This window comes from Phlebotomus argentipes, unplaced genomic scaffold (assembly GCF_947086385.1).
Source record: "Phlebotomus argentipes unplaced genomic scaffold, Phlebotomus argentipes genome assembly scaffold_4, whole genome shotgun sequence".
In the NCBI taxonomy this organism is placed as follows: Eukaryota; Metazoa; Arthropoda; class Insecta; order Diptera; family Psychodidae; genus Phlebotomus; species Phlebotomus argentipes.
The window spans coordinates 2128689-2140369 of record NW_026776174.1 but is presented as its reverse complement, the minus strand read 5'-3'; positions in this window follow the sequence as shown (position 1 = coordinate 2140369).

Here is an 11681-nt window from a genome sequence, read left to right as displayed (position 1 = left end):
ATCATCAGTGGCTATAAAGGTAGTTTTGCTGAAAATTCGCCAACTATCTCGCACAGAACTTTGTCTGTCTTTCGTGGAGTTTTTATATGCGGAGAGAGAAGGAGAAGGAGAAGAAAAAGCCAGAGACATGAAGAAAAAATTAGACTTTTACGATCAAGAGACTTCTGTATAGAACCCAAGTCTCTCAGGTCAAAGCCCACTTTACCTTCTCGGTCGTCTGTTAACCCGGCGAGTCTGGCTAATTTATTGTCTCTCTCCCAGTGCGATCCAATAATAGCAAAATTATTTGAATGAGAGAGAAACAATTCTATTTCATGCCACTAACAAGATCAACTGATCGTGCCTGAGCATTACTTCCCAGGTGAGATTGCGATCATGAATCCTCGTGGAGGAATCTCTCAAAAGACATCCGCAATCGTGCTGGAGAATGGAGCTGATGGGGAGAAGCAAGAAATCGCGATGATGACCTAAATTCCGGTCAATATCAACACCTCACTGCGACTCTGCCGTGATACCTTGCAGGTCACTTCCTCATTGCTGTATCGCGCCATCATCAGCGCTAACTCGCCACCAATTGGCGCTCCCCAGTCACTTCTCCAATAGGAGACTCCCGGCCTGTTTGCCAAAGTATTTTGCAGACACTCACACAAACCTCCCAACCTTTGCCTTCCGCCCCCCGCGACGCCCCAGAGAAAGACATTCGCTCACATTCTCCACTCCCGAGGGGGATCGCGCGAAGAAAGGCCACGGCAGAAGAAAGCACGAGAGGTTTAGAACTTATGGCAGAATTGGGACTGTTCTCCTCAGTTCTCTCTCTCTGTCATGTCGCACAATGAAGAGGAAACATGCTAATGACTGTGTTTAAATATTTAATAAGCGGATTTTTTGTCCAGAGTTGCACATAAATAGGTCATACGGAAGAATACGGCTGTTTTTCGCCACATTACACCAACCATCAGCAATTTTCGCTGTCGAATCAGACAATTTGAGCCTTTTTCAGGTCACTAAGAGCAGTGGAAGTTAAATATTTTTTCTCTCTTCCAGGAAAATACACAAAAGAATCTTTTATTGGTGTGTTTTGCATTGGACAATTTGTCAGATTTTACCAGTGAGTCACAATTTGTCACAATGCGCACTCTTCGGTATAAAGAGCAATTTTTTCGGGCTACAAAGTCCAAAAGCCATTCAAAATTGGAAAATACTGGAAAATACACATAAGAATCGCTCTTAACTTTGCATTTCATTTTAAAATGTTAATATACTTTGACAAAGTTGAGGGAAAAAAGACTTCTGTTTTACAACCTTACTCGGTATCTTTACGAGTCTCCCCAAAAAAGCACTTCAATTTGATCGTCGGCGAGATTGATAGTTTTGCAAGTGAGTGTAAATTTGAGTTGTGGCTTTCAGCTAGCGTTTAATTTCTTCTCGAATTACCCAGAAGTCAATTTAGATGGAATTGCTGGTATAAATCTCGAGTCGATTTACATAGCTATGCAGTTCTCGTGGTGATTTCATACAATTTGCTGTTGTGTGCGATGTTATATCACAACGATATTTCAGGATACTTCTCATTTGATATCGCATTGGATCGCACGAGAAGCGAGAGAGAGCTCGAGAGCGAGTGAGAGAAATTGTGAACTTTCTCGTGCTGTCGCGCGCGATAAAGGCGAAAGGAGTTTTCCGATGTTAGAATAGTGCAATGGCTGGGCGAGAAGTGTGCTTGCAAGGCGGAAAATGGGTGTGTTTTCGGGTGAGATGATCAAAGTTGAGAGAGAGAGAGTCCAACGCGAGGTGCGTCTTCGAGATACCGGAAGCGTCGTTGGTAATCAAAATTCTTTCCCACTTGAACGAATAAAGACCAGGAAATTCTACGATTCGATTAAAGAGAAAGTTGCAAAATTACCTGCAGCAGTAATGTTAACCCATACCTTTGCACCAGGCGCATGGTACATACAGCACGGATGGTGTATATCGTAATATTGCATGAATAATGTATTATGTAGTCGTCTCGGTATTTTCCTCTCTGTATATCACATTTACAATATTTTTCTAACATATCCACAAAAAAAATCATATGTATAGAAAAAAAAAGATAGCAATGCGCCTTATAATCAAAACCACACATAACACCAAAGTTAAATATGTGTGGCTTGTTTTGCTTACATGAATTCACATAATCATCATCATCTCAGGCGCAGAGATGCACATTTTCTCAGAGCGCCCGATCACAGACCCCGCCGCCGGCCACCTCCCCATGTCCTCAGTCGAGCATTACACTTGAAATTATTCACAAATTCATTTCCGATTTGTTAAGTCGTCACATGCGGTGCTGCCAGTGTTGTATTTCTTTATTGGAGTGACTTTTATCTCTCTTTCTATGCGCTCTCTTCTCTTTTTCAATTGTGGACTGCGCTTGGTGGACTCGTGGCGCTTTCCGGACGACCTTCGGCCGCACTTAACACCATTCCCTTGTAACATGGAAATAGTGTGTGAAGAGCAATGCGAAATAGAAGGAGTGAGAAAGTCGTGGGTGTCACAATGCACCATTTCACTCGCTTGCACCCACCCTTTCGCGATCGCGCGCCCGCGAGAGTCTCTCCGAGCAGGAATTGCTAATCGCCCCGAAATCTTCACCTCCACCAATCTATTGAAGCCAGCATTTAAGCACACCACAAAGAATTAAAAAGCTTTGGCAGATTGCAATAAAAAAAAATTCCTCCGATTTGGCGGAAATGTACACGGAATATCTCATAATCTCTTCACGCAATTTCTCTGTAACTTCATTGACCACTTTCAAGTATTGATATTCTCCCTCGACATGACAGAAATATTTTCTCCCACTGCAAAAATCCCAAGCAAATCCAATTCATATGTGTGTTTTTTTTTCTCGGTATAAATGGAAATTATGTACAGCATGCGAGGCATCTCTCAGCCTCCAAGCCAGCTAATATGTATATTTGTACATAAGAATATCATATATTGACGGTGTGAGAACGAGAGGAGTGATCTCCGTATTATGTACATTGAGCGATATGCTAAGAATTGTAGAATGAAGACTGCGCGCAGATCTTGTGGAGTTCACTGGGGCGAAGTTGAATGAACTCTCATAAATACGCTGAAATAAAACTGATGAGAAGAGATACACCAATACAATTATAATGCAAATTGTTCACTCACGATAGTCACTTTTTCGCCCTCTCTCTCGCTCACACTGGAGCCACCACCGCACCCCGGGTGCCCCCGCCGTACATCGCGCACTTCTGGCAATTTCACTCTGCGGAGTGAAAGATCTGCGGCTCTCAGGGCGCGCGCGCGGAGGAAGAGGGCACGAAAAAGCTTACAACGACGTCCGTATTTTTTCCGCGTATAGCGCGGAACTCCTTCAACCTTTTTTCTGTCCACTCCGCGCTCTCTCTCACTCGCACTTTTAATTCTTTCGCCACGAGAGTCGCCAAGAGTGTGTGAATTTTCTTTGATGAAGGAGAGAAGAACGCACTCACACACTCGTGTCCCAGAGTTCTCACTCCTCCTTGGAGAAGAAGACGTTCCGTGGTGCTTGAGTCGTGATGAAAAAAAGTTACTCATTTTATTGCCTGTCGAATTAATGAAGCAAGGCGCCAATTTAGGCAAAGGTACTCGCATGGGGCCAGAGCTTTCCGTCACTCACAGTGGAGCTTTTAGGCCCCGCGCGCCAATCGATGCGATGGAAAAACGCTCGATCATTTGGCGTGGCGTTGAATTTCGCAACGGCAAGAGAGGCGCATGAGTTGAGGAATTTCCACGGAAAAAAGTTGCTCTCTCTCTGTGGAATGAGGCATCTTTATGTGCACGTAAGGTCTGTTTGGGATGTCCAAATGTTCTCAGCACGCTGTCTCGCGGTGGACGTTTTTGTGTGGTGTGTCCGAGGGCCCAAAGGTAATGAGTGGAGGTATGGAGGAAAAAGAAACGCACTTTTTCACATAACTTTTGTAATATACAAAGTACGCACCATGCTCGGATGTTCGGTAAATTGAAAACTTGTTGACATTTTATATTTGCTTCTGATTATTGACTCCAGCGATGATACTGCACAGTTCGACGACCTTAATTTGTATTTCCACGTGTTGCACAGGCCAATCTGGTGCTCATGACATTGCCCACACTCACGGACATCACCTCTGCAATGATCATTTCCACCATCCCTGCCGCACTCGTGCACAGACGTGCGCTGACTGTCTTTGTCCTGAAGGACTTGATCACTTTACGGTGATTAACAGCTCTAGGAAGAACAGCGAGTCGTCACAAGGCATAGCGGCAGCGTGATGCAACATTTGCAATGACCTTTCTGGAGTATCTCAAGGTGATTGCAGTTTGAACTGGTGATTGATCGAGATTATGGATTCTAAAGACGGAAATCTCGCATAGATTTTCATAAACTTAGCATTACCGCTTTGAGCATTTAAGCTTTGACTCATAAGAGCTCGTGTGTGGCTTCCGGACAGGAAAAATGTGCGACAAACTGTATCACTTATTAGAGACTTTGCCTCAGAAAAGGACACAAGGCATGCCCACACAAGTAAATCTACTTTTTCATGCTATTCACTTCTCTCTGTTGATAACAAATTTATCTCGCGTCACGACTCAACGACGAGCCCCTCAGCATTCACCTTGCCAAGCCATTGAGTTGAGTGATCTATACGAATTTTTTGCAAGCAAGTTGCATCCAAGATCTTCGTGTTTTCTGAAGCGTTTCACAAAAATCGAGGAAGTCTCTCATTTTCTCTTGGAGCACGAGTCTGTCGTGTTTGATCTCGCCATGCGTTACATGTGTAGTTGTGCTGAGAAGGAGGAAAAGCTCATGAGAAAAATTCTAATTCCTCTGTATGACGGATGCGGAGGCAACTGTGGCGAATGTCAACATTCTTCAATTGCTCGGCAATATTGTCGCCGTAACTCAGGCCTCCAGAGATGTTGGCATTGATGGTGAGACTGTGAATTGTGGCGAGAAAAAAGCGTCACATATATACACAAAGTCTTGAGAATATATTCTCTAATTGCAATATATTGTCAGTCAGCAATGCGTTGATCACTTCTTGTTTTGAGGCAACTCGCACAAACTCAAGCGACTAATCATAATAATAACAATATTAATAATGTCTTCGCTCCTCGCCTCGTGTCTCCGTCGCAATGTGGCAATGCATCGAGCGACATTCCTCCATCAAATGTCTGCGCATTCAATTGTGACAGGGCATGACATGCGCCAAAAAGGGTGTGAGAGAGGTCAGTGAAGGGGCGCCAAAAGGGATCCATCTGCCCTCCGGGTGGTCACTTTGGCACAGAATGCGGGGGATTTGAGACATAATTCGTGAATTATTGCTGGAAATTAGTCCCTCTGTCACTATGCCATTCTGGAGAAGCGACACATTTCACTGTGATGCTGAAAGCCATTGAGAATGGACGTTAAGACCATCGGTCAGTGATGAATGAGAGTTTAAAAAAGAACAGGAAAAAACTGTCAATTGCTGGTCACTCCAGCAAATCTGCTCAACATGCAGATTATGCCTTTGTCACCATTGTCCGAGCGACCACTTCATTTAAACCTCCTCAGCCGCCAAATGCAGCATTCAAAGGCCATTTACTGAATGGCATTAATCGAGCATAAGATTTCAAAGGATGCAGATTTTTTCTTTGGTTGCTGTTCAACAGCAAATTGAGCGATGAGTCCAGCTTTCAGTGGTGGTTTCTTTCAGCAGAGAAAAAAGCTTCTGTTCTACAGTGAAATAGCGTGAAAAGAGTATAAACTGTTTTCCTGAAGTATTCAGTTGTTCAGCATCTGGTGAACCTGGAAGCGAAGAGTGCAGAGAAGTCCGATCGGTATGAATCCGATGCGAAAGAACCGCAAATACTGTGAAAATTTCCACCGGTCAGGGAATGGGTGGCGGGAAAAATGGGAAGAAGTTGCTGGATGATGGCGAGGTACATAATTTTTCCTCCCATTGGGCATCAATGAAGGCGGGAAGCCGTTGGTGGACGCAAAATCAACGGATTCTGCGTAAATGTGCGTCTCTCCAGGTCTTGACAAGACGCTCAAAATAGAAGAATGTCTTAAAAAAGAGCACCAGTCTCTAGCGGTACATCCGCAAGAGATGGGATTACAGTTTTCAGTGACTCTTTTTATTGTTTTTGCTTATCTCTTGGACTTTTTTTTTCACAAATCCCACCTTTTCTCTCCCAAGACAAACTTTCCACGCGAGGCCTTTCTTTTTCCACCCGTGATCAGACACGATGGTCCATCGACATGTGAAATCTTTTGCACTGGCCGATGGCCCAATAAAGATGCTCACTTTATTTATTTGGGAATGGGGATTTCATGTTCTTTCTCGCTCTCCGGATGGGACGAAGAGACGTGCGCGCGACAGACAAAGAGAGCCCATGGGAGTGATGCTGGAGGAGATGCACATTGGAAACCGTTCGCTTTGATTGACTTGAGCCAGATGGCAAAAAGGCGAGTGGCTAAACCCGGAAAGATTCAAGGAGGAAAAGTACACATGAGCAGAAAAGGCGCGCACCGCAAGAACTCTCTGTCCGCTTAACAGTATACACATGCCGGTGAAAGATGCACCTAATTTGGGTCAAAAGTGATCGTCTGAAGAAATGTGCTTCAACTCCTTTCCTCCGTGCGGCAGAACGCGACCCAATGAATCAGCTTAACTGTGATTCCTCTGATAGAAGGGCTTTTAAGATCAATATGAATTGCAACATTCTGAAATAAATGCACACATTTCACGTCACTCATAATGCACTTTGCATATGTCATACAACTTCAGTGGCAACTGGCGAAAAAACAGATGTTAAGATTTCTTTTTCGCAGGTGATTTCTTGCAGATTGTGACCTAATCTCCGGGAGGGGAAAACGGTAAAATAGCGATGTCGTTTGCATTTCACTTGACCCACCCTGTTCAACACCTCATGCAAATTGATGTGCGGGAATCCGCCACATCTCGTTCTTCTCTCCCTCTTCCACACTCAATCGTCTGACCCAAATTTACCATCATCATGAGACAATGATTCACGGTGTACACAGCAAAAAGCTAACGGAACAGAGAGGAGATAAGAAGCAAGGAAAAAACGACGATAATAATGTGCCAGAGGCCTGCGTATAGAACGGCGCGAGGAAAGAAAGAAAAGAACAGAATCGTTTTGGCCAATATTCCCAAGCGGGCTCCTCCTTCTTCCTCTCTCCACCTCCTTAATTTCATCCCATTCTATTAACGAGGTGAGGAAAGATAAATGCCTCGTGCCGGACAATTGACCAATTTATCGGTTGCCCCGGCGGAGAAGGTGAAAGAACGTGTGCAAGAGGATGAGACTGAGTGAGCCGCAAGAGAGTGACCCACCTATTTATTCATCAAACATATTCCCCACTTGTCTCTGGGTCATTGTGGAATTCCATTGAGCTACTAAGAGTGCACTTTCCGCCGCCCCCCGGCCAGCCGGCCCAGCCCCGGCCGCCGCCGCCACTCCAATTGTGTGTCTCGGGCGAAATTATTGAATTCTCACCCACACGTCTCCGCGCGCGCATAGACCAAGTGCCTCGATATCGACCATAAATTATTATTCCGCGGTGTAATTCGACAATCCGGTGTGGTGGATTGATGTCAGCTAACGGGACTTTCTCCCAGTGGGATTTTACATGCCATTTCAATAGACACCTCTCAATGGGAGTTGCGCGCGGCAAAAAGGTGTCAGAGGCAATTCGCGCACGGGACAAAAAGAACCTCTCCCAGAAACAGCCCGGCATGTTGGCGGACAGAAAAAGCTAATTGGCTTCTTGTGGCCCATTTCTGGGCCAACAATCGCCGATTGTTGGACACATAGAAAGGTGCTGCGTGAAATTAACCTGGAGTGGAGGAACTTTGGCCCCCGCAGAGTGAATTATCGGGACCACTAAAGCGGGAATCCCAGAACAGTCTCACAATCAAAAAGTTCTTCACAAAGAAAACACTTCACTGTCCTATAAAGAGTCAGAATAATTGTAAAAACTTTGCTATTTTTTTCCATATTTTCTATAAATGTAATTCAATTCATCAAGAGTTGAAATGAAAATTAAAATTCAAAGTGTCTTTAGCACTAGAAAAATTTGTGCAGTCAGAACGTCTTAACGATTTCCTTTCCCTGCTAAGATCGCTGTTGCAAGATCAGGAATACTTTCATCTGAATGGAAGCCATCATGCGATCATTAGCTGTGTTTTCTTGAGCAGAAATAAACAGAAAATGCCTCTTCGTGAATTTGAATTCTGAGTAATTCATCTATGCAATCGTCTTATTATCGCAAAATTGTCACTTCAGCACAAAGAAATGCGAATATTGCCTTTTCTCCAACCCAAAAAAGCATCATTGCAACACTTAGTTTTCGAAAATCAGGAAATAAATTGTGCACAAAAGACATCAATAGCTGCAAATTTCCCTCAATACGCGCGCCACCTTCTGTGGCTGAGAAGAGAAAGCCAAGAGATGCCATCATCACAACATTGTATTCCATTAGGGAGATCATTAATACACATTTAGTGGCTTCTCGAAGATTTATCTCATAGCTCGGTGTTGGGTGAACACTTCCTTGTTCTGTGAGACCTGCGAGAACTTTGACTCGTCTCGCAGTCACTCCTCACCCATTAAACTCCCCAGTGTTCCATGAATCATGAGCACGGCTGAGATAGCGCAATCTTCCCGCGCTACAAGCAAACCATCACCCGATGCAAAAACATCCATCGAACACGCAATTGAAATTCCTCATGCCACCAAATTCGGACACACACCATTCAAATTTTCCATACCTCATGGTGACGGAATTTCACATTAATTCACGAATAACATCTCAAATACACGAGAAAATATCATCAACTTTCTTCCGCTGGTCGACAAGAAGTCAATTTTCGGGAGAGTAAAAGTTAACAATATATCGACTTTGCCGATATAATGCAAGAAAAAGCGGATGGCGTAAATGTTCACAATTATAACATTGAGTGAGTAGAAAATTACAAAGTTGAGTAACAACTTTTTCGGTCTTCGAAAACAGTTGAGAGATAATTTATTGTAGGAACTGAAAATTTTAATTAAATTATCTGGAAAACACTCACGAAGCGCTTTGACTGAGACACAATGAGAGACATTCAAGCTATTGCTGTCTTTGAGTTTGTTCCGGAAAAGTTGTGAAAAATACAGAAATACTCCTATTAATAATATAAAATTTGACTTTTCGAGACAGAAATATGTTAATTTCAATAATGTGACATGCAAATTAAGTCATTATTATCACAATTAGTTCAATTACGTAGAATCCTAGAAGGTGTTAATGAGAATTTGGCGAAAGTGGCACGGAAATCATCTGAGACCACCCAAAAATCTTGGATTTCTTTGTCGGAAAAGCTGGTCTCGATGGCATTTTTGCTGAAAATCCAAGTGTTCACGAGATTCCACCCAAAAAAAATCGTCTGAAGATCGTAAGCTCGACAATCTAACACAGAGGCACAGCGGGAAGGTTCATGAACCTCAAGCTGAGCATATAAACAGATCTTTTTATAGAAGAAAAAGCACCCAATTAAAAGAGAGCATTTCCATGCGCATTCATCTATTCTGGCGCTTTGGAAGAAAAAAACTCAAGCTTTATCATAGTTTTTCCCACTTGCCTATGCATAAATTGTCGTTTTTCATGTGTGTTTCCACTGAAGCATGCTCGGTTGAGTAGTGAAAGGTTGGTTTTTCCAGGAAAACCAACCACGTCTGCGGCACGAAGCCAAGTTTGGGATGGCGATTATTGTCCCCAATTAATCTTCATGCAACATTGCGAAATTCACCTCATGGCAATTGCGCAAATCCCGAGACGGATTGGCAGAAGGAGAGCAATGGCATTCCGGAGTCCCCAAGCCTCGCTCTGCCCAATTGCGCTAATCCCAGCGCGCGCGCGCGGTGTCCCTTCGCCCAGAGGTGAGGCCAGGCGAGCCGGCTACATGAGAAACTCCGTGCCAGCTCCCATAAATATCCAGCAACTCTCCGCGCAATCACTCTCCGTGGCTCTCTGTCGTTCCCAAGGCATTTCTGCACGGTCGCCCGTCTCGCTCGCGCCCCCACGGAGGATCAGTTGACCGGCCACAGACGCCACCAGCGCCCGAGATCGTGTGCGACAGAGAGCGAGTGAGCGGGGGGCGGCGGGGTGGGCGCGGCTACGCCCCAATGTGGGTCAAATTTTGCCATTGAACCAGTGACGTCAAGGGACATTGACCGGATCGCCGCGAGAAAGCATCAAGAAGCAAAATCAGCAGTGTTGCGAGTGTTGGGGAATTTTCATTTATAGCCATACACACGGCTCACACACAGACCCGGGGAGAGACAATCTCCTCATCTTTGCACAGAGAGCGTCTCTGCCGCGCACACTCGCGGGGCCCAGGGCGCGGGGCCGCCGGGACGCGGACCGGCAGGGCGGAAGAGCTCACCAGCGAGATGTGTGGAGGCAAGAAAAAAGGCAAAGAGGAAAAAATCTCAGTGGAACAAGTTCAATTTCCCATGGAATGGCGTTTTTGGCGGCGCGACCGGATTTGCTGCTCGGGAAAGAGCATGCCAGCAAGGTGGGCTTCTCGGACAGCGCCGAGGAAACTGCTGGCCTAATGCCAGTGCTAGGCCAGTCTTAACCCTTAAGGACGCGACTCAACAGCATCGAGACAATGCGGTGAATATTTCGCTGTAGATATTCTATTTTTCACGAAATTTACCTCACTTAATACTGCGATTTATGTAGGAAAATCAAGAAAATGATAATTAGGTAATTCATAAGATCCTTAGTGAAACATCAATGATTTTTATATACATTTAGGTTCTTTTCTTGCGCATTTCCAATCACTAAACTGTTTTGTTTCACATCGAAAATACAGCAATTGACGAAAAATTTCCACGTGAAACTTGCAAAGTTTAAATTTTTCGCGAAATTTATGGGCTATAATTAGCAGATTGATTGGTGTGCAGCGAAGAAGGTGCGTATGGAAGACTTCTTTCGAATTCCTCAAGTGCAACCTTGTGTGTGTCTTTGCAAGACTCACTGCGGATGAAATTCAACCCAGCAGCAATTATTTTCACACCTTTATGGCCCCACCAGCATTTTGAGAGATTTTTAACCAATTTTATCGCCTTTTTCCATCCCACCACACTCAAAATTCCTCAATATTTTAGGAGGTAAACACTTCGGTCACATCGGCTCTTTGAACCTCGGTACTCAGCATTGGGCATGAGTTGGAGGTGCGCAAGGAGGGCGAAATTGCAATATCCAGGATAATCTCACCGATATCGCTCGATTTCGTGCTAATGTGAAGATTTCCAGAATGATTTAGCACTGGTGAGAGAACAATAAATGGTGGAGATGGAAAAAGTGAATCAAGTGGCAACAATAAGATTGTTGACCCACGATTTTTAGCTTTGTTGTGAATCTTCACTGTGATTCATTCGATTTACAAATTTAGACTACCTTCTTTCTTCCAACAAGTCTCTTTGTGCAAAGAATATTCTCTCTCTTTTTTTATGTATTATTCCGACACTTCCCAAAATCCATAAAAATGTTATTAAGAAAAAGTGAGACCGAAGTCAAGAAACTTCCATGAAACACGTTTAAATTCTTAGGGTCTTACGAAAATTGTGTGACTTGAATGAGGGAAAAT